Consider the following 26,915-nt stretch of genomic DNA (forward strand, 5'->3'; position numbering starts at 1 on the left):
TTTTGTTTGTTTACTTTTAAGAAACCGGGTCTTGCTCTATTACCCAGGTTAGAGTGCAATGATGCAATCACAGCTCACTGTAACCTTGAATTCCTGACATCAAGTGATCCTCTCTCTGACCTCGACCTCTTAAAGTGCTGGGATTACAGGTGTGAGCCACTGTGTGAGGCTCTAACGGGTCTTTAGCCAAGAGCCTCAGAATGTCAACTCCAATGCCCAGTGTCCCTAAGGATTATATGTGTTTAAGGAATTTATCTACTTTTTTAGTTGAAATTAATTTTTCACAAACTAGTCACTTATATACAACCTTCATAATTTTTGTCATGTTACATAAAACTTTACCATTAGTTGTTTTTTGAATTAAACACTGTTTCATTTAACTAAATCCACATAAAAAGAAAATTATGTATCACATTGTAAATGGAAAATCAGTATTATTTGTCATAGACAGAGTAGTTAAAAACATTAATGTGTAATGCATATTTAACCTAACTTGATCTGTTTACCACCAGTAGTAAGTGCCATATTTTTGGAAACACTGGTTTAAATGATTTCTACTCCCTTCTCCCCTGTCAAGTACTAGCTTAATCAAGCAATCAATCAACCAATTCCAAACTAGGGCTCCACTCTCCATAATTTTGGCCCTACCCCTGCCCAAATCAATAGCCTTATTAACTTTCTGAGGCCCAGGGTATAGTAGGACCAGGCACACCTCTCATTGTTTACTTCCTAAAATTATTAGATCCAAATTTATCTCAAAGGCTTCACATCTTTCTTGTCAATATCACACTTACTTCCACCCAAGTCAAAGACCATTAATGACCCCAGGGAAAAGACTTCATATAGAAAATCCATTCATTTCATTTTTAGGAGACAAATGTCAGTTTCAGACTTAATTTTCTTTACTTTGATATATTGAGTTCCAAAAAATAAGACCTCTTTCCCCTTGACTAACTTAATTACTTACAGAGACATTTGATTTTTGGAAAGGATGTTCAACTTTTTGTCATTCATACATACAAAGTTATTGAGAAAACAGTTTTAAGGAATAAAATATGGTCCTATTCTTCATGAATGTTCACATTGTGCAGAGCTCATTGCCTTTCACAAACATGGGCATTATTTAAGATTATATAATAGCTAAGACTTGGTCTTATGTGTTTAAGTCTGTTTCTTTATGATGCAAAATTGGGTTTAAATACTCTAAAAATGTGGACTGTGTTATGGAAAGTAGTGACTTATTTTTCTCTTACTTTTGAAAGTTGAGTTAATTACTAAAAGTATTTGAAAAAAATAAATATAAACCTTGTCAAACCGACAAACCCCTCTGAATATTCTCCTTCTGCATAGCAAAGATGACTTTATGGAAAAGGTAGAAAAATCTGACCTATTTAGTCTGATACAGAAGTTGTCCTTCTAAATTTGAGATATGTCCAGTTGGCAGTGTGACACTGACAGGCTTAATCTCTTCACTAATTGCCATTTCTACAACTAAAAAGGATTACAGAGGGCTACACTGTCCATCTGTCATCCTTTTCAATGAGGAAATTATTTTAGATTTAATTTAAAGGTCCATGGTCATTCTTCCTAAGCTGGTGGCAACGCTACTTCGTATACTTTTGTAAGACATGCCTCTATCCCTGTAAGGGTGTATCTATGAGGAGATACTAAACCCTTTGAGGATCTGACTTACCTGTGCGTGATATTCCACCTTTACCCAGTAGAAAATAGAAAAGTTCTCCAGAGGGCAAATGTCTTTCCTCAGATTAGTGGTGTAAACTCTGTTGATACCGTTCTCATTATAATAATTCCTACTTAATGAGTTTTGTCTTTTTACTAGATATTGTAAAAACAATGTCTATAATTCTAATAACAATTCAGCACAATGGGTGATTATACTTAATTTTCTGATGGAGTAACTGAGACTAAAATGCTGAGTATCAAAGCAAACCTGTGCGTCAAGTTGAACTCCAATTGGTGTCATACGTAACATTTCAATTTTGCCCCACAACTTTCCATTTTCCCTGTATGCTTTTCAAGTCTGGTGTCTACTTGATTGCCCACATTACAGTGCTTTTCTGTGTTCTGTACTTTTTAGCACTTTTGGGAATATTGGACTTGGCTTGCCTTTCTAAACCATGTTTTAAGGTGTTCTCTTTACAGGATTCTGTGTCCTTATTTGGATTTATGAATCGATGGTGACCTGTCTCAACTCCTTGATCTCCTACAGAACATCTTTGCCAGGCCCATTTCTCTTAATAAAACTTCTAGCTATGGCCCCTTCTAACACTCTTTGGATCAGGGCAGAGACTATTAGCTTGCAGAAAGTGGGCCAATCCACCCTAAAATGTGTCTATTTAGCTAACTCAGTGTTGTTGTTAATTGTTTTTTAGCATTGTGATCATATTTTAAATGAAGCGATTTCAAAAACCAGACACAAAGATCACATATTGTATGATTCTATTTATATGAAATATCCAGAATAGGTAAATCCACAGAAATAGAAAGTAGATTGGTAGTTTCCAGAGTGGTTGCCAGATGAGGGGATAGGGAGTATATGCTTAATGAGTATGGGATTTTAATTTGGAGTGATGGAAATGTTTTGAAACTAGGTGCTAGTGGTGTTTGTACAACGCTGTGAATGTACTAAATGCTACTGATTTTTCACTTCAAAACGATTAATTTTATGCTATGTGAATTTCGCCTGAATAAATGAATGAATAAATAGAGTGATTTCAGATTTTCTACCTTTCTTGGGAAACTGCTTTCTCATTCTCACTATGTAACCATCAGCTAGGGCTAAGTATCCACTGTTCCTTTAGATGAGGCGATATACTTTAAAGTACCACCATCACTAGCACTCTGTATTGTTTACTTGACTTGAGACTAAGAGTCAGTGCCAAGTTTCAACATGCCCACACTGTTGACTTTACTGTGGCAGAGAGCAATTTCTCCATATGCTCTACCAAAATTGGGAAAATGAAAGAACTGCCGAGAGGTCCATACAATTCAGGAAAGAAGTAGGGAGTCGGGGGAGAAGGAAAGGAACATATTTCCTTTCTGGAAAAGAAAGATACTCTTTTATCTTAATATGCAAATAAAGTATGTCAATATTGAATCAATGTCAAGGAGAAGCTTCCCTCTTTTACATACCTCTGTGGGCATTTGTACAGGTTAATTCCTAACTTGGAGTGATGTTTGAGTAATCAGATCTAACAGCAGTGGACTAGGGAAGGCAGAGCAGGAGAGAAAGGGAAGCAAGTGAAACAGAGAGCTATAGTGAGAAACAACAAAAACATAAAATGAATTGTATCCATTCTCCCCTAGCACCTCTTATACTCTGAATGGTGTCAAGAAGACAATTACTGGTTCCCTCCTCTTAAAAATCATGGAATAATGTCTGAAATCAATGGAAAATACTCAGTATGGATGATTTTACTCCTCTCATGTTTTTTTTCACTTGGAAACCTGTGTAGTAAAGAATTTAACCTTGCCCCAAAGGAAATCTGACCTTTGACCTTGGCTTCTGGGAGGTAATCTCTAATATCAGGCCTGATAGGAAATTCTTTTGCCTGGAATTTCACCCAGCAGATAGTCTAATAGCCTGATGTAGAGTGGGGGCTGGCCACACTAGACAATCTAGCAACGTGTATATTCAGAGTAGGGATCTTGGGTCATGATATGTAACATAATCTGAAGGCTGAGATCAATCGCATGGGCAATGAATCTATCAATTGTGCCTATGTAACAGGACTCCAATAACAACTGAATAGTGAGGCATGGGTGAATTTCCCTGGTTGGCAATGTTTCATGTGTATTGTCACACATCACTGCTGGGAAAGTAATGCCTCCTGATTCCATGGGGAGATGACAATTGAGACCCTATGTTTGGTACTTCCCTGGACTTTGTCCTATAGGTTTTGTCCTTTGGGTGACTTAAAACTATATCTTTTCCTAGTAATAAACCAAAACCATGAGTATAATAGCTTTCAGTGAGTTTTTCCAGAGAATTATTGAATCTGATAGTGGTTTTGGGAATCTTACACAGTTGGTGTCAAAAGTGAGGAAAGTCTTGTGTGTACTGTGTACCCTCTAATTTTGCAGTTGGCTATACTTTCAGAACCCTACTCCTGACTTTAAAAAACACACATAAGTATGTACATATATACATACATATCATATCTTGATTACTTCATGGGAATCAAATTGGTGGAGAAAGGGACAAATGTCACCTTCTACTTTACCCACTTCCATATTGTTTTGCATTTTTAAAATATGTATTACTTTTGTAATAAAAACATTTTAAAATTTTAAGTCTCATCTTTTTCAGCATTATCTTTTTATAAAGTAAAAAAATACTGTGGCAGAATAAGATGGTTTTTAAAGATAACAGATATACTGAATCTGAAAACCAATCACAGAAGGGCATAATTAAGGTGAAATTATGCACTATACATTATAATTTATTATAATCCTTGGTAATGTTTTTAAAAAGTACATTGAATTGGGTATATAATGTGCCTGATTTTGAATAGCAATTAGGTTATTTAAATTGTAATTAGAAGTTTTAAAGAAATCATCATAATTTATCTAAATATGCATGCTGAGTCATGGTGTTACTTTATGGAAATCACATCTGAGAACTATTTAAATAAAGCAGTGGAAAGTTTTGAAAATTTATTTCTAGTCATATATTGGACAAAATAAAGGTTTTTAGTTTGAAAAAAACTCCTCTAAATGCCAATTTTGGAGCTAAAATCAAATAAGTATTTGAAAATAGTACTGGGAGATAGATTTTTAAAAGCATGAGAAATACATAAAATAAAAGAAATTAAAATGGCATTCATTGATTTATCCCTCTCCTGTTCCATCTCTATTTTAGGAGCTGGGGTAAGGTGGGGACCCATACTTAGACCAAAAGTGTAACTAACAGTTTCATGATATCAAAGACAAAGCTGTGTCAGAGACAAAATTAGCAACAGTTGTTTGTTCGTAAACTAGGCAAGGGAATCCATCTGTTATCATTTTGCAGCAGGAATTCTAAGGTGGTAACAAGGCAAGTAAGTTTTATAGGGTAAAAAGAGGAAATACAAAGAATCTCTGCTTGGGAAACATTTTATTAAGGTGAGACTTTTGGAAACAGCAACTCTCTATTTGGTCTTCAGGCACATTTGGCATTCCCTGGTTAGTTTCAAGGGGGCAAGTAAGTGGTCTGGGGCCACTTCAAAAGTCAAAGGAATGTTCAGCACTAGGGGTGGGGGTTTTCTGTAGCAGATCTTTTCCTGGCATGAATGGTGGTCAATGGGATGCATTTTGAGGTCAAAGTATTGTATGATCCTTATGGCGCAGGGGCAGGGATGGCTACCATGGCAGGCAGTTTCTCAATGAACACAGGGTTGGACATCTACCAACTAACATTCTAGGATGAGTCACTGGCCTTTTCCCCCCGCTTCTCCCTTTCTCACTTTTCTCCTCCCATTCCCTCCCATAGATGACTGCGACATAGAGCACTTTGGTCTTCCATCTGATCCTTAAACTCATGGTATATGCTCCTGTCTTGGAGCCTCTTGTTTCATTCTTTTCTCTGCCTGGAATGTTCTTCTCCTAAATCTTCGCATGGCTGCATCTTCCTGTTACGCCTTAGAGAGGCCTTGCCTACCTACCCTATTTAAACCAACTATTTGAGGGATGGGGAGAGGGAGAAAAAAGTCATCTTTAAATCTGCATATGTATGCACAGAAATACTCTAGAAATATGTCTGAGATCCAACAATAGTGTGGTTACTTCTGGGAAGGAGCAGTGGGAACAAACTGAGAATATACATGCAGGTTAGCACAAGAAGAGGGGTTTTACCACATAGCTTTTTAGACATTCTGATTTTTGAGCCATGTGAATAAATTACCTATTCAAAATACTTTAAAAACTGAAAATTCATTAAAATAAATCACAGCCACTTAGCCATTGACCATCATTATACCTTATGATATGTATGCCTGCATGCATGTATATGTTTTTGTCTGAAAAGAACGTATTCTACCTCCACAAAGAGTTAATAGTTTGAGCACAGAATGCTAATTTGAAAATAATTTTAGCACAGAAGTTTGAATACAGTTTTTCTTTAGTCTTTTCTAGCATCCGATGTTCCTTTGGAGAAATTGGATGATCTTTGTTGTTGTTGTTGTAGGTGATCTGTCTTTTTTCCTGTCCCTATTATGGAAGCTTTTAGAACAATCTCTTTATCTCTAGCATTTTTTCCAATGTTTTTTATTGTGGTCAAATATACTTAATGCAAAAGTTATCATCTTCACTATTTTTAAGTGTCTAGCTTAGTGGTATTAAGTGCATTGATATTATTGTTCAACTATCACCACCACTCATCTCCAGAACTCTTTTCATCTTGCAAAACTGAAGCCCCATATTCACTAAACAACTCTTTTCTTCTCCTAAGCCCCTCACAACCACTGTTGTGTTTCTGTCTCTGTCAATTTGACTACTCTAGGTACCTTGTGTAAGTGAAACTGTACTTTTTTTATACCTGTGTTTTCATAGCGCTGTTCAACATTTCCTCATGTATTCATTTGTTTATTTTGGTCTCCTCCATTGTGTTTTAAGTTCCATGGGAGCAGAGGCATTGCTTTCCTTCTCATATCTACATCCTCAATACTGAGAGTAATGCCTGGAATAGGAGGAGGTGAGTTAATGAATGTTAACTGGTACCCAACATGGCAGTTCCTCCTGCAGGAGGAGTTTCCTACTCCACCTTTCCAGAAGAGGTGTGAGCCCGATAGACATTAACATTTCAACAACTGCCTGGAATATGGGGCAGGTTTAGAGTTTTGTCTCTATTGCTTGAATTTCTCACTTGCTGTCCATGTAGGATTTAGAATACAGTAACCAAATAAGTTTACACTTAGTGTTATTAGGGTCAAACTAATGAAAAAATACTTAAGATGAGAAATCTTTAAGTGAAGTTTCTTAATTGAACTGGTTCTCTTTTTCTTTTCTTTTCTTTTCTTTTTTCTATCTTGTCTTGAAATAGAAGAGTAGATAAAAAAAGAACCGGTCTTTTTTTTTTTTTTCTCTTGTCTTGAAATAGAGGAGTATTCCACAGTCATCAGATCAACACCCATATATTCTCAGCTTGGTAGAACCTTTTCTATGATTTTGATAGAATGCGAATCTTCCATTCTTTCTGAGATATGTTTAAGCTAGATAGCGGGTCAGCAGCACTTTCTTATTTTAGGTTTTGTGAGCCCTATTTCTGTTGTAACTATGCATCTTGCTGTTGTCATACCAAAGCATCCATAGACGATAGACAATATGTAAAGGAATAAGCATGGCTGTGTTCCAATAACACCTTATTTGGGGATGCTGACTTGTGCATTTCATGTAATTTTATGTGTCATGAAATATTTTTCTTCTTCTGATTTTTTTTCTAACAATTTAATAAAGACCATTCTTAGCCTGAAGGCGTGGGCCAGATTTGGCCCATTGGCAGGAGTTTGCCCACTCTGAGATTAGACTGTTAACACCTTAAAGGAAAAAGTGCCTGGGAAATGTAACACAATTCCCAGATAGTACAGAGTACACAGAGACAATGTATAGGAGCTTACCTTTCATTTAATGTAGATGTTTTTGAAGCCAATAAGAAGAAAATAACTTTGTTATGTTATAAATGATGCTTTAAAGGGGATACCAACAATTTAAGCCATTTGACTTATCACATTCACTAAATGGTGCAGAAAGAAGAAATAGAAATATAGAGAAAAGAATTAACTTTGACTTGAGATTTACTTCTGAAAGCTTAGTATAATAAACACTATGTATATGAACACACTGGTAAACTAAGCATGCCAACACTGGATATTAACTTTACCTTCACTCCTAAAATAAGTTATTCTAAGACTAAAGTTGACACAAGCTGAAAATCCTACTTTTAGCAAAGTAGAATTAACTATTGCCTTCTTACCAGAAAGCAAAAATATGTCACATTGGTTGCACAAAAAGTTTATGCACATATATAAATTATTCTACTGGGTCTCATTATTGCCTCAATGTTTCTTAGCTTTAATCACTCAGTTTAAATATTAAACTTCGGCATTCAATAAAAGTTTGCGTGTACATGCAACCAGAGTTTAAAGGTAAGAGAGTTGAGGCACAACATAGTGAAGAAACTTGCCTAAAGTCACACATCTGCCACGTGCAGAGCATGATTGAGACCCAGGTGGTATTATCTTAGAACCACTCTTTTAACTACTGTGCTATTTTTAAATAATTACACCTTCTAATTTTTATGCTAATAATATTCTTTCTCTCCTAGGAAAACTGTTCTTTTTATAAAGGAGTGAGAGTTTAAACATATCCACTCAATAAATAAACTGCAACACATAAACATTCAAGTCTTAAGTACGGGCTATCATACTATCATCAGCTTCACAAATTGAGTCCTACCCAAGACCTACCCAGGAAAACCACCTATATTCTACATATACCCCCAAATAGCCTTCTGGAATGAGTCTTAGCTACACACACACGCATATACCGACACACATAAGCACATAATCAGTTTTTTATAGATATGCTCACTTTGCCAGGTTTCACTACATATGCAAAGCCTAATTAAATAATTGGTTTGTTTAATTTTTGACAATGCTATATACTGTGGCATTTGGAGCAATGAGACTATGAAAAGGTAAATATCAGAAACCTTGCCTACTGATGTTTATTTTAGAAGTCAAATAAGTGCTTCTATAACATCTCTTGGATGAAAGTGTCTCTATCCCATATAAAATACTAAGCAACAGTCCACATTATTTTAAAATATTAATTCTAGAATATACTGCAGGTGCCATTGACTCTTTTGGAGGCTGAATGCTAGGCAAATGTCTACTCCAAAATGCTAACTATAGGGGCTGGCAGGCAAGCCCCTTTGGCCGTTTAGGTGATTTTCTTTTCATCAAAATTACCTGGGAAACTGTATTATAAAGAAACGAGACAATGAAATGATAATGATTTCATCTTTCCCAGTAGTTACTATATTTTTAATCTCATAATTTATCACTGCCATTGATAAATTTTAAAGAAAGTTGATATAGGTATAGATTGACCTTCAGTAATAAGGATAAAATTAGACAGAAATGATATTTTCAATGAGACAGTTATCGAGTGTTCTTTGTTCTCATTTTTAAAACTACTTTTTTTTGCATCTTCAGTAACTTTTATCTCGAAGAAAAAATAAAACATCGTATACTGTCTCATATAATTTATGAATTATTTTTACATATATAAGCCAGTTGTATCTACAAAACCCTGACAGGTGTCCTCACTCCTTTTTATGGAAGAGGAAATGGAGATAGACTAGATGAGTTTGGTAGGACAATTTTCTTCCTATTCTCTCATTTTTAAAAAGAGAATCATTTTTATTACTGAAAGTATTATATGAAGACATAGTAGATAAATGAGACTGTTACGACATATCGATAATTCTTTCTGGTCAGTGGTTAAAGGTACTTAACTCTGGGAAGGATAGGAGAAAGAAACAGAAAGAAACAGAGCCATTTTAAAAATTTGTTAACACTATTTGCCACCATTTATTGAATATTTTTCTGCGGTAGACTTTATAATGAACGTTTAATATAGATTAGCATATTAATAATCACATGCTGAGTGGTGGGATAAGTAAACTCAGACATAGAAATGGAGATTTTAACCAAGGTCATACATCTAGTAAGTTAATGGCGAAATAGGGCTCAAGCCAGGCCATCTGACCCTAAAACCCGAGCTTTTTCTATGTTCTCTACTAATTCTTTAGAACAGTAATATGACATTCTGTATTTTTCCTTCTTCCTTTTCTTTTTTTTTCCCCCCCGAGTCTCACTCTGTCGCCCAGGCTGCAATGCAGTGGCCGGATCTTGGCTCACTGCAAGCTCCGCCTCCCGGGTTTCTGCCATTCTCCTGCCTCAGCCTCCCGAGTAGCTGGGACTACAGGCGCCGCCACCACGCCAGCTAATTTTTTATATTTTTAGTAGAGACGAGGTTTCACTGTGTTAGCCAGGATGGTCTCAATCTCCTGACCTCGTGATCCGCCCGCCTCGGCCTCCCAAAGTGCTGGGATTACAGGCGAGAGCCACAGCGCCCAGCCGACATTCTGTATTTTTCTTAGCTGCATTCTATTGTGACTTTTATATAAGATACAGGAAACTTGGCTTATACAACTTGATTTTCCAGTTATTTAAAGGTTACATAACTTAAAAAAAAAATCTAGAACTAGTTGTGGACTACGGCTTGGTTTGTTTGTTTAATTTTTGATAATATGGCATTTGGGAGCAATGAGGCTATGAAAAGACAAATATCAGAAGCCTCACCTACTGCTGTTTATTTTAGGTTATAGGATATGGCGACTGGCAGAAATACAGGATAGATACAATTAGGCAGCTCTAAGGGATAACATTGAAAGAATGAATGGGTTCTAATCAATAAAATATTAGTGAACTATTTTTTTTAATGAACAGGGCTTAAGATGGGACCGGTTTACTTCAATAATGTCTTACATGTTACGGGACCATGTGCTCTCTTAAGACTGTTGACAATGACCCCAGACTTTAAGAAGCATGACTGCTGGGCAAGAATTCCAACAACAGGAACAGATTTGGGCCAATTTTAACCCACCTGGCATATGGCAGAGCTGGGCTTCAAGCATAACTCTTTTGCTCATGTGCTTGAAAGTACTACAGTAATGCAACTAGGACCAACTCTAGGCAAATGACAGGGTGCATATTTACAGATTAACATTATCAACTCTGGACAGCCCCATGTCCCTGAACACCAAGCACTCGGGACCCTCAAATCTCCCAGAAATAAGAGGGCTTTACTCTTCCACCCCTTTCAGTCCTGCTCATTTGAGCATGACGGTGCACCCCAACCACACCTCTGCCCTGTTGAGCCTCTTTCTTTTCATGTAGTTCAGCAATTTTTAACGGTACTCATTGCTGATTCTTATCCACAGTAAGTTTGAAGAACTGACACCTAGCATCCCCTACCTATCAGTATTTTAATGTAAATGGAGAATTAATGATGTTTTGATTGGCAATCCCTCCCCCTGCCCCCACTACAAAAAAAGGGAATTCTGAATGGTGAAATTTCAGCAGTGATATAAGGCTTAGGGTGATATAGAGCAGGGAGAACTTATTTTTAGGAGAAAATTTATTTTTAGATAAGAATCCAGCAGAACTTTGTTTGAGTTTAGGGTGTGCAATTTTTTAGACTGTCTGATTATATACAGTGATTTAACTTTACTAATTTCTACTTTTTTTTTTTTTTTTTTGCTTATCAAATGTGGCTAATGCTGAAATCTACCTCAGGGAGTTGCTGTGGAATTATGTGAGCTGAAGGGTAGAAAGCATAGTGTTTGTTATATAAGAATTGCTCTGTGAGTACTAGTTGTTATTTTTGATCTTGGATGGTCAAGAAGAATTGACTGAGGAGCTTGTATTGGGGCTGGTTCAAATGTATAATGGACCATAAACAGATGGGTACATTGTAATGGCTAGTGAGCAAATGGTGCCTAACATTAATCTGCCGGTCTGCCTCCTCACATCTGCCTACACACGATTGCTCACAAGCTTTACTATGTTCTCATATGTAGCACAGTGTTCCTTATGGAGAACCTGCCATATAATAATGATGAATAGTTGTCAGGTATTTTTCTTACGTGTGTATTTTGAAAATGCAGTTGAACATGAGTTATCACTAATTTTTGTCATCTGTTAGAATACGATTTGAGACAAACCATTCTAGTCAACAAATATACTAAATATTCTCTCTTCCAGAGATTGTCAGGATTTAGTATGTGTAACTTGGGAGGTTCTGGTTACGAGTGCAGTTTTGTGGATAATTCCCACAGAGATTCAGATGCAGAACATAAAGGATGTAGCTCAGATAGCTGTATTTTTAGTAAGCACTTCCAGCTGACCTGGTAACAGGTGGTTAGAGATACCCATTTTGAGGAATTTTTTTTTATTAATATTATTTTTTAGTCTGGAGAGAAACAATTGTTTATCTAGTCTGGGCAAAATTCGGACATGGATATTTACCAGTCTCCTTTGCCTTTCAATATCCTCAATTCATGAATGCCTAAGGCAGATTTGCATGTGAAAGGCACACCTACCCGCCTACTCCAGGGACTACCCCTAAACTTTGAAATACTTCAACACTCAAATGTGAATCTCAACTGAGACATATTTTCTCCCTATTCCCAAATTTAAAGTCCTCAAATGGTCGGACACGGTGACTGACGTGTGTAATCCCAACACTTTGGGAGGGGCTGAGGCGGGCAGATCACAAGGTCAGGAAATCGAGACCATCCTGGCCAACATGGCGAAACTCCATCCCTACTAAAAATACACTAGCTGGGTGTGGTGGCATGTGCCTGTAATCCCAGCTACTCAGGAGGCTGAGGCACGAGAATCGCTTGAACCTGGGAGATGGAGGTTGCAATGAGCCGAGATCGTGCCACTACACTCCAGCTTGGCCACAGAGTGAGACTCCTTCTCAAAACAATAAAAATTAAAAAAAATTCTCATAAATACATAATTTTAAATCACTCTTTCTTGAGTGAGACACTTTGCAATTGTTATTTTTCACAATTTCATAGGAAAATTTAGACTTCATTTTCTTTTCTTTCCTTGTTTCTTTTTTTTAACTCCCTTCCTAGAAATGCCTCATAATTCTCACATCTGAGTTAAGATAAAATGACAGATGGGTCATGTATGCTATAAGGTGTAATCAGTAGATGCTAATAATGTGTTTTAAAATTTTTAGATAAAAGCAGCTCATGTACACTTCCAGCCCTCAAAAATACAGTCGCAGCCAAGGGTGCAGTGTGAAGCTAATGTAGAGGATGTTGAGATTACCTTCTCTGACTGTGATTAATCATCTGGATCTGGCATTCCCGATTATATTTCTTTTTTTCTAACAAGTACAATAACAAAGTGTCTTCCTGCCCCTTCATCCAAAATCTTGATGCCACGACTCTTCTCTAGGCCTCCCTAGAGTGTTTTAAAGGTACAAATGAGGTCTTGAGTTCAGGACTACATTGTGGATTACACCATGAGTTAAAAGCACATGAGATGCTTTTAACACATAGTTCAATTACTATGTGACTTAGAACAACTCACTTCACTTTTTTGAGCTTTGATTTCACCTTTATAAAACATAGGTTGTTGTAAGAATTGATAAGATATTTAAAACACATGCAAAATATTTAGCATGCCATAGATAATTAAAGATTGCCAGTTACTATTACCTACCACTGTATTTGCTGAACCCAGCTGGTAAGCCAACACAACTTCTATGAAAGGATCTAGTCTTTCAAACAGCAAATGATGTTTGAAAATATAATGGGTCCAGTATTTGTTATTATAGACCTAATACTGACTCAGTCTTTGAAGTACTTAGTCTTACAGGAAAAGTAAAAAAAGGAGAAGAAGAGTGTTTGGAAAACTGGCAGTACATTGCTCAGCTGGGCTAGCCTTGTAGCAAAAGCCAGCATTAGAGAGAATTCTTAAGGAAACAGCTTATCATTAGCTGGGAGGGCAATTAATCATTTCAAACATCTTAATATTATTGAGGTATCCTTATTTTAGGAACTTCCTTGATACCACATACTCTTTCTCTGGTCAGGTAGACATGCAATTACTTTGAAAATTTAGCCAAAGAGCATACACCTTTCTTTTACTGACAAGTCAAAGCATTGTTACTAGGAGGAAATAACAGGTTACTGAATTTATCCAGGTAACTCTTCAGAATGCTTTGTTACTTTGTGTGTATTTGATCTATATAGCTGACACATCTGGGATCGAGTGCCAGCTGTCTAATAACTCCATTTTTAATAATGTTCAGGGCCCAAAGACCTAATTATTTAGTCATCAATCAATTGTATCTTTCTTACTTGTATACTTTGCAATTCCAAAGGATGGGAGTGCAAATAAAACTTACAGAACCAATTCTTGTCTCTGTTAGGCATAGGTGCTGATCTCAAACATTTTTGTACTAATCTACTTAAAAACAGTAACATAACTTGATTGAGTAAATATTTATGGAAGGCCAGGCACAGTGGGGGCACACTGGCTCACACCTGTAATCCCAGCACTTTGGGAGGCTAAGGCAGTGGATTACTTAAGCCCAGGAGTTCCAGACCAGCCTGGGCAACATGATGAAACCCTGTCTCTATGAAAAATATTACAAAAATTAGCCGGGGATAGTGGCGTGCACCTGTAGTCCCAGCTACTTGTGAGGCTGAGGTGGGAGAATCACCTGAGGCCTGGAAGTGGGAGTAATATCATCTTCTTTCCCCAAGTATATTAGGATCAATATCAAGGGGTGGGGAGTACATACCTCCTGAGATATTTGGAGTAATATCACCCTCTATTTACCAGAATATTAGAAACAATATCACAGGTGGGGTGTACACCCCCTGTGAATATGGGAGTAATATCACCCTTTACCCCACCTGGATATTAGGAACAATATCACAGGGAAAGTGTACAACCCTTGTGATACTGGAATCAATATTATCCTCTCTCCAGTTGGATATTAGAAAGAATATCACAACGGGGGCATACACCTCCTGCAATATTGGGAGTAATATTACTCCCTAGATATTAAAAACAATAATAAAAACCCTGGATATTAAAAACAATATTACAGGCTGGATGTACACCCCCTTCTACATTGGGAATAATATCATCCTCTCCTCTTCTGGATATTAGACACAATATCATGCAGAACGTGTACACTCCTAAGATATTTGAAGTAATATCATCTCTCTGCACCTGAATTTTAGAAACAATAACATGGTGGGGGGTGTACACCCCCTGCGATATTAGGCATAATATCCCCTGTCCCCTTGGATATTAGGAGCAATATCACAGGTGGGGTGTACAGTCCCTACGATATTGGGAGTAATGTCATCCTGACCCCCTGGATATTAGGAATAATATCACACCGGGGTGTCCACCCCCTGTGATATTGAATGTAATGAAAACCTTCCCCTCCCTGCATATTAGGAACAATATCTCAGGGGGGAGTGTACACCTTCTGCTGTATTGGGAGATATATCATCTTCTCTCCCCTTGGATATTAAGAACAATGTCACGGGGGCTGTACACCCCATGCAATATTGGGAATAATATTCTCTCTCCTCGTGAATGATACGAACAATATGACAGGGTGGGTGTACACTCCCTGTGATATTGGGAGCATTATCATCCTCTCCCTCCTTGGATATTCAGAAAAAAATCACAAGGGGTTGTACACCTGCTGCGATATTGGGAGTAATATCATTTTCTGACCGCCTGAATATTATGAACTATATCACTGGGGGAGTCTGGGAGAGTGTACACTCCCCCAGTGATATAGTTCATAATATCCAGAGGGTGAGAGGGTGATATTAATTCCCATATTGCTGGATGTGTACACTGCCCTGTGATGTGGTTTGTAATACACAGGGGACATGAAATCCTTTGTAATATCTACTTTGGAATTAGGGGTAATATTTTTCTGGTATATTTCAAATAATTTTACAGGGTGTATACCTACTGTGACATTAGGAGTAACATTTCTCTACAATATTATGTATAATATCACTAGGTGTACACCCACTGTGACATTAGGAGTAACGTCTCAGTAGGATATTATGAATATCATCACTGGGCGTATACACCCACTGTGACATTAGGTGTAACATTTCAGTAGGATATTACCAATAATATGACTGGAAGTACACCCCGTGTGATATTAAGAGTAACATCTCCCTTGGATATTACGAATAATATTGATTAATAATTACTATAATAATTATTTATATGATATTGTTTGTAATATTTTAGCGGGATGTTATTGCTAATGTCACAGCGTGTGTACACCATGTGTGTACACCTTGTGGTATTATTCATAGTATCCTAGAAAAATGTTACTTCTAATGTCACAGCGTGTGTACACTGTGTGTGTACACCCTGGGATATTATTCCTAATATCCTAGAGGGATGTTGCGTGAATGTTCATTCTGTCATATTATGTTTAATATCCTAAAGAACGTTACACTTAATGTCATGGTGGGTGTAGATGATGTTTGTACATCCTGTGTTATTATTCATAATATCATAGAGGGATGTTACTCCTAATATCACAGTGAGTGTACAAAATATATGGGTACTCCCAGTGATACTAGTCGTAATATCCTAGGGGGATGTTACTCCCAATTACTCCTAATGTCACAGTGGGGGTACACCAAGTGTGTACTCCCCCTGTGATACTATTTGTAATATCCTGGGAAGATGTTATATTTAATCTCATAATGGGTATACACCTTGTGATATTATTTGTAATATCTTAGGGGGATGTTATATTTAATGTCACAGTGGGTGAACACCATAGGTGTACACCCTATAATATTTTTCATAATATTCTAGGGAAATGTTACTCCTAATCTCACAGTGGGTGTATACCATGTGTGTACATTCTGTGATATTGTTTGTAATATCCTAGGGGAATGTTACTCCCAGTGTCACAGTGGGTGTACACTATGTGTATATAGTCTGTGATATTAGGAGTAATATCTCCTTAGGATATTACTTCTAGTATCCCAGTGGGTGTACAACCTGTGATATTAGTGGTGATATCCTAGGGGGATGTTAATTCCTAACATCACAATGGGTGTACACCCTGTGATATTATTTGCAATATCCTAGGAAGATGTTACTCCTAATGTCACAGTGGGTATACACTATGTGTATACAGTCTGTGATATTATTTGTAATATCCCAGGAGGATGTTACTCCTAATGTCACAGTTGGTGTAAACCATGTGTGTTCACCGTGTGGTATTATTCATAAAAATCTAAAGGGATGTTACTCCTAATGTCACAGTGGGGGCACAGCATCTGTGTACACCCTGTGACTTTATTCATATAATTGTAGGGGGATGTTACTTCTAATATCACAGTGGGTGTACACCATATGTGTATACCCTGTGATAATATTCATAATATTTTAGGGGGATTTGATTCTAATATCACAGTGGTTGTACAGCCTGTGTGTACAACCTGCGATATTATTTATAATATCCTAGGGAGATATTACTTCTAGTATCACAGTGGGTGTACACCCTGGAATATTATTCATAATATCCTAGGGAGATATTACTTTTGATATCACAATGGGTGTACACACCCTGTGATATTAGCAGTAATATCCTAGGGGACTATTATGCCTAATGTCACAGAGTGTGTACATCCTGTGATGTTATTCATAATATCCTAGGGAAATGTTACTCCTAATGTCACAGGTGGTGTATAATCTTGGATATTATTTGCTATATTCTACGGTGATGTTACTCCTAATGTCACAGAGGGTGTACACCTTGTGATATTAATCGTAATTTTCTAGGGGAATGTTACTTTTAATGTCACAGGGCGTGTACACCTGTGATATTATTCATAATATCCTAGGAAGATGTTACTCCTAATATTACAGGGGGTGTAAGCCCTGTGATATTATTCGTAATATCCTAAGGAGATATTACTTCAAAGTGGGTGTGCACATGCTGTACATACACTGTGATATTATTCATAATATTTTAGAAAAATTTAACTCCTAATATCACAGTGGGTGTAGACATGTGTGTGCACCCTGTGATATTATTTGTAATATCTTAGGTAATTATTACTTCTAATATCACAGTGGGTGGGTCGACACCATGTGATATTTTTCATAATATTTTAGAGAGATATTACTTCTAATATAACAGTGGGTATACTCCATGTGTGTACACCCTGTGATATTATTTATAATATCCAAGGGAGCTATTACTCCTAATATCACACAGCTGGTGTACACCTTGGGATATTATTTGTAATATCTTGCAGAGATATCACTACTGATATCATGGTGAATGTTCACCCTGGGATATTATTTATAATATCTTGGCGAGATATTATTCCTAATATCAGAGTGGATGTACACTCTGGGATATTATTCATAATATCCTGGGGAGATATTGCTCCTAATAGCCCAGTGGTGTACACCCTGGGATATTCTTCATGATATCCTGGGGAGATATTTCTCCTTATATCACACTGGGTGTACACCATGTGGATACACCCAGGTATATCATTCGTAATATCCTGGGGAGATATTAGTCTCCCAGTATCACAGTAAGTGTACACCATGTGTGTACACCCTGGGATATCATTCGTAATATCTGGGGAAGATATTATTCTTCTAAAATTACATTGGTTGTACACCATGTGCATACACCCTGGATATTGTTGAAATATCCTGGAGAGATACTACTTTCCTAATACCACAGTGTATGTACAACATTTGTTTACAACCTGAGATAGTATTTGCAATAACCTGCAGACCTGCAGACATATTACTCTCCTAATATCACAGAGGGTGTACACACCCCCTTTGATATTGTTCCTAATATCCTGCGGGAAAGAAAATGATGTTACTCCCAAATTCACATGGGATGTACACCACCCCTGTGATATTGTTCCGAATATCCAGGTGGGGAGAGGATGATATTACACCCAATTTCGCAGGGGGCATACACCCCCACAGTGATATTGTTTCTAATTTCCACGGGGGGAGAGGATGATATTACTCTTCTTATCACAGGGGCTGTACACCACTCCTATGATATTGTTCCTAACATCCTCGGTGTGACAGAATATTATTAAGGGGGTGAACACCTACTCTGTGGTACAGTTCCTAATATCTAGTGGGGGAGAGGATTACATTATGCCCACTATTGCAGTGGATGTATACACCCCCATCCCGTGATGTTTTTTCTAATATCCAGGGAAAAAGAGGATGATATTACTCTCAATATTGCAGGGGGTGTACACTTTCCGTGATATTGTTCCTAATATCCAAGGTGGGAGAGGATGACATTACTCCCTATATCGCAGGGAGTGTACACCCCCCCATGATATTGTTCGTAACGTACAAAGTGGGAGAGGATGATATTACTCCCACTATCGCAGGGTGTGTACACCCACCGTGTTATATTGTTTCTTATATCCAGGGGCAGTGAAAATGATATTACTTCCAATATCGCAGGGTGTGTACACCCCACCCCCGTGATATTGTTCCTAATTTCCAGGGAATGAGAGGATGACATCACTCCCACGATCCCAGTGAATGTACACCTTTTCTGTGATATTGTTCCTAATATACACGGAGGCAGAGGATGCCATTATAGCAGGAGTTATACAACTTCTGGCGATATTGTTTCTAATATCCATGGGGGAAGAAAATGATATTACTCAAAATATCGCAGGGGCTGTATATCCCACCTTTGATATTCTTCCTAATATCCAGGGCTGGAGAGGATGATATTACTCCCAATATCACAGGAGTTGTACACCTATCGTGTGATATTGTTCCTAATATCCATGGGGGAAGAAAATACTATTCCCAATATCGCATGAAGTGCACACCCACCCTGTGATGTGGTTCCTAATATCCAGGGGGGAAGAGGGTAATTTTACACTCAATATCGGTAGAGGTGTACAACTCCCCCCCCATGATATTGTTCCTAATATCCAGGGGTGGGGGAAGAATGATATTACTCCCAATATCGCAGGGGGTGTACACCCCCGCTGTGATAGTGTTCGTAATATCCAAGGGGTAGAGGATAATATTACTCCCAATATGGCAAGACGTGTACACACCCCAGTGATATAGCTACTAACATCCAGGGAATCAGAGGATTGTATTACTTCCAATATCACAGAAGGTGTGCAACACCCTGTGATTTTTATTTTTTTAATATCCAAGGAGCGAGAGGATGTTACTCCCAATATCCCTAAGGGTGTACACCCCCTTCGTTATATTGTTTCTAATATCCAGAACGCAAGAGAGTGATACTACTCCCAATATTAAGAGGGGTATATACCGCTCCTTATGATAGTGTTTCTAATATCCAGGGGTGGATATGATGACATTACTTTCAATATTGCAGGGGGTGTACACCTTCCTGAGATATTGTTCCTAATATGCAGGGGGAAAGAGGATTTTGTTACATCACCTATCACAGAGAGTAGAACCCGCCCCCCCCCCGATATTGTTCCTAATATCCAGGGGAGGACAGGATGACATTACTCCCAATATCGCAGGGTATACACACCCCACCTGCGATATTGTTCCTAATATCCGGGAAGAGAGAGAATGATATTACTCCAATATCTCTGGGGGTGTACACCCTCGCTGTGACGTTGTTCTGAATATCCGGGGGGGGGGAGAGAATGTTACTCCCAATGTCTCAGGGGGTGTGCACCCCGTCTGTGATATTATTCCTAAATTCAAGGCGGGGGAGTGGGGAAGGATGATATTACTCTCAGTATCGCAAGGAATGTACACCTCCCCTGTGATATTGTTTCTAATATCCAGTAGGGGAGAGGATGATATTACTGGCAATATCGCAGGGGGTGTACATCTCCCATGTTATATGCTTTTTAATATCCAGGCAGAAAGAGCATATTATTCCCAATATCGCAGGGGGTGTACACCCCACGTGTGATGTTGTTCCTAATATCCATTACAGGAGAAGAGGTTATTACTCCCAATATTGCAGGTAATGTACACGCCCCCTGTGATATTGTTTCTAATATACAGGGAAAGAGAGGATGATATTATTCCCTATAACACAGGGGTTGAATGCCCCCTTGTGATATTGTTTGTAATATCCAGAAGGGGAGATAATATTACTCCCAATATAGTAAATACCGGTGTGTACATCCCCCTGTGATATGGTTCATAATATCCAGGGACTAGGAGAGGGTGATATTATCCCCCATATCACAGGGGGTGTACACCCATGCTGTGATATTGTTCTTAATATCCAGGTGAGTAGAGGATGATATTACCCCCAATATCGTAGGGACTGTCATCCCCACAGTGATACTGTTTCTAATATCCAGAAGAGTATGAAATGATATTACTTGCAATATCGCAGGCAATGTACACCTCCCCTGTGATATTGTTTCCAATATCCAGTGGGGGAGAGGATGATATTACTTGTGATGTCACAGGGAGTGTACATCTTCCATGTGATATGCTTTTTAATATCCAGGCAGAAAGATCATATTACTCCCAATATCCCAGGGGGTGTACACCCCAAGTGTGAGGTTGTTTCTAATATCCAGGAAAGGAGAAGAGGTTGTTACTCCCAATATTGTAGGGAATGTACATGTCCCCTGTGATATTGTTTCTAATACACAGGGAGAGACAAGATAATATTATTTCCAATAACGTAGGGGTTGTATACCCACTTGTGATATTGTTTTTAATATCCCAAAAGGAAAATAATATTACTTTCAATATAGTAAATACCGGGTGTGTGCACGCCCTCCATGATATGGTTCGTAATATCCAGGGGAGGGAAAGGGTGATATTACCATATCGCGGAGGTGTACATCCCCCATGATACGGCTTGTAATATCCAGGGGAGGAGAGGGTGATATTACTCCCCATATCGCGGGGAGTGTACATACCCCCGTGATATGGTTTGTAATATCCAGGGGGGGAGCGGGTGATATTACCCCCCATATCATGTGCCGTATACTCCCCCCTGTAATATGGTTTGTAATATCCTGGGGGGATGAGGGTGTTATTACCCACCATATCGTGGGGTGTGTACAGCCTCCCGTGATATGGTTTATAATATCCCCAGGGAGAGAGAGTAATATTACCCGCCATATCATGGGGGGTGTACAGTCCCCTGTGATATGGTTCATAAAATCCATGGGGAGAGAGGGTGATATTACCCTCCATATCGCAGGGGTTGTAAGCCCCCCTGTGGTTTGTAATATCCAGAGGGAGAGAGGGTGATATTACCCCACATTTGGCAGGTAGTGTACACCCCCCTATGATATGGTTCGTAATATCCCATGGGAAAGAGGGTGACATTACCTCCATCTCGTGGGAGATGTACACCTCCCTCTGAATTGGTTCGTAATATCCCGGTGGGGAGAGGGTGATATTACTCCCCATATCGCGGAGGTTGTACACCCCCCTGTGATATGGTTTGTAATATCCAGGGGAGGAGAGGGCGATATTACTCCCCATATCCCTGGAGTTGTACACCTCCCTTTGATATTGTTTGTAATATCCAGTTTGGGAGAGGGTGATATTACTCCCCATATTTTGGGGGTTTACACCCCCCTGTTATATGGTTCGTAATATCCAGGGAAGGGAGAGGGTGATATTTCTCCTCATATAACAAAGTGTGTACACCCTTCTCGATGTGATTTGTAACATCTGGGGGGGAGAGGGTGATATTAGTCCCTATATCATGGGGGGTGTGATATGGTTGGTAATATCCAGGTGGGGAGAGGGTGATATTACTCCCCATATCATGGGTGGTGTACACCCCCCATGATATGGTTCATAATATCCCAGGAGGAGAGGGTGATATTACCTCCCATATCGTGAGGGTGTACACCCCCCATGTGATATGGTTCATAGTATCCCGGGTGAGAGAGGGTGATATTACCCCCCACATCTTGGAAGGTATCACCCCCTGTGATATGGTTCGCAATATCCTGTGAGGGAGAGGGTGATATTATGCCCATATCGCAGGGGCATACACTCCCCTGTATTATGGTTTGTAATGTCTTCAGGGAGAGAGGGTGATGTTACCCTCCATATCGCGGCAGGCGTACAGACCCCTGTGATATGGTTCGAAATATTCCGGGGTGAAGAGGGTGACACTACTTCCCGTATTGCAGGGGGTGTACAGCCCCCTGTGATATGGTTAATAGTGTCCCGGGGGGGTGGTAGAGGGTGATATTACTCCACATATCGTGGGGGGTGTACACCTCCTGCCATATTGAATGTAATATTATCTTCACCCCTGAAACATTAGAAACAACATCACAGGGAGGATGTACACCCACTATGATATTAAGAGTAATGTCATCCTCTTTCTTCCTGAATATTAGGAACAGTATCACGGGGGGGGGGGGCGGTGTATACCCCATGCAATATTGGGAGTAACACCATCCTTTCCTCATCCCCCTGGATATTAGGAACTATATCACTGAGGGCGTGTACACTTCCTCCGCTATTGGGGATAATATCATCCTCTTTCCCTCTGGATATTAGGAACAATATCACATTGTCGGTATACACCCACTGTGATATTGGGAGTTATATCAACCTCTCCTCTTTTGGATATTAAAAACAACATCACAGGGAGATGTACACCCCCTGGGTTATTGATAGTAATATTATCCTCTCTATTCCTTGACATTAGGGACAACATCACAGGAGTGGTGTACACACCATGCAGTATTGGGAGTAATATCCTCCCCTCCCTTCCTGCATACTAAAAACAATGTCAGAGTTAGGAAGTACACCTCCTGCAATATTGAAAGTAACATCATCCTCTCTTTTCCTAGATATTAGGAACAATACCACAGGTGGAGCGTACACCCCCAGCGATATTTTTAGTAATATCATCCTCTCTTCACTTGGATATTAGAAACAATGCCACAGGATGGGTGTACAGCCCTTGTGATATTGGAAGTAATATCATCTTTTCCCCCCTGGATATTAGCAACAATATCATACGGGGAGTGTATACCCCTGTAATATTGGGAGTAGTATCATTATCTCCCCCCTCCCCCAAATACTAGTAACAGTATTACAGCGACAGTGTACACCCCCTGCGACACTGGAAGTAGGAATTAATATATTCTTCTCTCCTCCTGGATATTAGGAACAATTTCACAGGGGAGTGTACGTTTCCTGGAATATTTGGCGTAACATCATCCTATCCCCCCTGGATATTAGGAACAATAGCAGGGGGTGGGTATACACCCACTGTGATATTGAAAGTAATATCAACCTCTCCTCTTCTGGATGTTAAAAACAATATCACAGGGGGAGTGTACATCCCCTGGATACTGGGCGTAATATCATCCTCTCCCTTTCTTGACATTAGAAACAATATCACAGGGAGATGTACACCCCCTGCAATATTGTGAGTAATTTCATTCTCTCCCCCCTCCCCCCAGATATTAGGAACAATGCCACAGTGGTTATGTACGCCTCGTGCGATATTGGGAGTAATATCATCCATTCCCTCACTAAGTATTAGGAACAATTTCACAGGTGGAGTGTACACCCTGTGCGATATTGGGTTAATAACATCTTCTCACCCCCTGGATTTAGAAAAAATATTACATGGGGAGTGTATACCTGCTGCAATATTGGGAGTAATATCATCCTCTCTGTCCTTGATATTAGAAACAGTATCACAGTGGCGGTGTAAACACCCAATGATACTGGGAGTCATATCAGCCTTTCCACCCTGGAAACAATATCACAGAAGGGGTGTACAGCTACTATGATATTGGGAGTAATATCGTCCTCTTCCCCTCTGGATATTAGAAGCAATGTCACAGCTTAGGTGTGCACCCTCAGCGAAATTGGGAGTAATATTATCCTCCCTCACTCTGGATATTAGTAGAAATATCACAGCATGGGTGTACATATATTGAAAGTAATATCATCCTCTCCCCACCTGGATATTAGGAACAATATACAGGAGGTGTATACAGTCCCTACCATATTGGGAGTAATATAATCTTTTTCACCACTGGATATTAGGAACAGTATCACAGGAGGGGTGTACACCCACTGCAAAATTATTGAGAGTAATGTTATCCCCTCACCCCTGGATATTAGGAACAATAAGGGGGTGAACAGCCCCACAATATGAGGAGTAATGTCACCCTCTATCCCCCTGGATATTAGGAATAATATCATAGGTGTGTTGTACACCCCCTACAACATTGGGAATAACATCACCTTTCCCCCGCTTGGATATTAGAAACAATATCACAGAAGGGGTGTATACCTGCTGCGGTATTGAAGGTGATATCACCCTCTCCACTACCTGGATATTAGGAACAATATCATAAGGAGGGTGTACACTCCCTGTAATATTAAAAGTAATATTATATTTTCCCAGCCTGGATATTGAAAAACAATATCGCAGAGGGGTTGTACACCTCCTGAAATATTGGGAGTAATGTCATCCTCTCCCTCCCTGGACATTAGGAACAATATCACAGGTGGGGTGAACACTTCCTGCAAAATTGGAAATAATATCCTCTCCCCCTTTGATAGTAGGAACAATATCACAGGGAAGGGTGTACAGCCCCTGCGATATTGGGAGTAATATACTTTCCCCCCTTGATGTTAGAAACAACATCACGGGGGCTGTACATTTCCTGCGATATTGGGAATAATATCATCCTCTCTCTTCCTGGATATTACAAACAATATCACAAACGGGTGAGAACCCCATGTGATAGTGGGTGTAATATCATCCTCTCCCCACCTGTATATTATGAAACAGATAACAGGGGGGTGTACACACCCCGGGATATGGGCGATATGCTAAGTAATGTCACCTACACCGCTCCTGCATATTACAAACCAAGTAACAGGGGGGTGTACACTTTACACCATATGGGGAGTAATATCAACCTCTCCCCCACCCCGGATATTAGGAACAGTATCACACTGGAGGTGTACATCTCCTGTGATATTGGGAGTAATATTATCCTCTTTCCTACTGAATATTAGGAACAATATCACAGGGGATGTACACCTTCTGCGATATTCCAAGTAATATCATCCTCTCCTTTGCTGAATATTAGAAACAATATCACAGAGGGGGTGTACACCCCCTGCGATATTGGAAGCAATATCATCCAATCCACCCTGGATATTAGGAACAATATACAGGTGAGGCATACACTCCCTGAGATATTGGGAGTAATATCTTGACTTTCCTGGATGTTAAAAACAATATCACAGGGGGTGTTTACTCACTATATTGGGAGTACTATCATCCTCTCCCCCCCCCCCGGGTATTAGGAGAAATATCACAGAGTGTGCGTACACCCCCAGCGATCTGGGAAGTAAAACACCCTCTCCCACCCTGGATATTGGGAAAAATATCACGGCGGGGGTGGGGTGCGGGGGGCGTACACCTTTTGTGACAACTGGAGTAGGATCATCTTCTATCCCCTTGGATATTAGGAACAATATCACAGAGGGTTTATACACGCCCTGCAATTTTGGGAGTAATATCATCCTCTCACTTCTGTATATTGGGAACAGTATCACAGGGGAGGTGTACACCTTCTGAAATATAGGGAGTAATGTCATTCTCTCCACCTCTGGATATTAGGAGCAATATCACAGAGTGGGTGTACACCCCCTGTGACTTTGGCAGTAATATAATCCTCTCCATGCCTGGATATCAGAAACAATATCACAGGCGAGGTTTACACTGCCTGCGATATTTGGAGTAATATCATCCTTTATATTAGGAACAGTATCACAGCGGGGGAAACACATCTGGGATAGAGTGCCAGCTTTCTAATGACTCCGTTTTTAATCATGTTCGGGGCCCAAAGAACTAATTATTTAGTCATCAATCAATTGTATCTTTCTTACTTGTATACTTTGCAATTCCAAAGGATGGGAGTGCAAATAAAACTTACAGAACCAATTCTTGTCTCTGTTAGGCATAGGTGCTGATCTCAAACATTTTTGTACTAATCTACTTAAAAACAGTAACACAACTTGATTGAGTAAACATTTATGGAAGGCCAGGCACAGTGGGGGCACAGTGGCTCATGCTTATAATCCCAGCACTTTGGGAGGCTAAGGCAGTGGATTACTTAAGCCCGGGAGTTCTAAACCAGCCTGGGCAACATGACGAAATCCTGTCTCTACGAAAAATATTGCAAAAATTAGCCGGGCATAGTGGCGTGCACCTGTAGTCCCAGCTACTTTTGAAACTGAGGTGGGAGAATCGCCTGAGGC

Source organism: Macaca nemestrina, chromosome 2 (genome assembly GCF_043159975.1).
Source record: "Macaca nemestrina isolate mMacNem1 chromosome 2, mMacNem.hap1, whole genome shotgun sequence".
NCBI classification, from domain to species: Eukaryota; Metazoa; Chordata; class Mammalia; order Primates; family Cercopithecidae; genus Macaca; species Macaca nemestrina.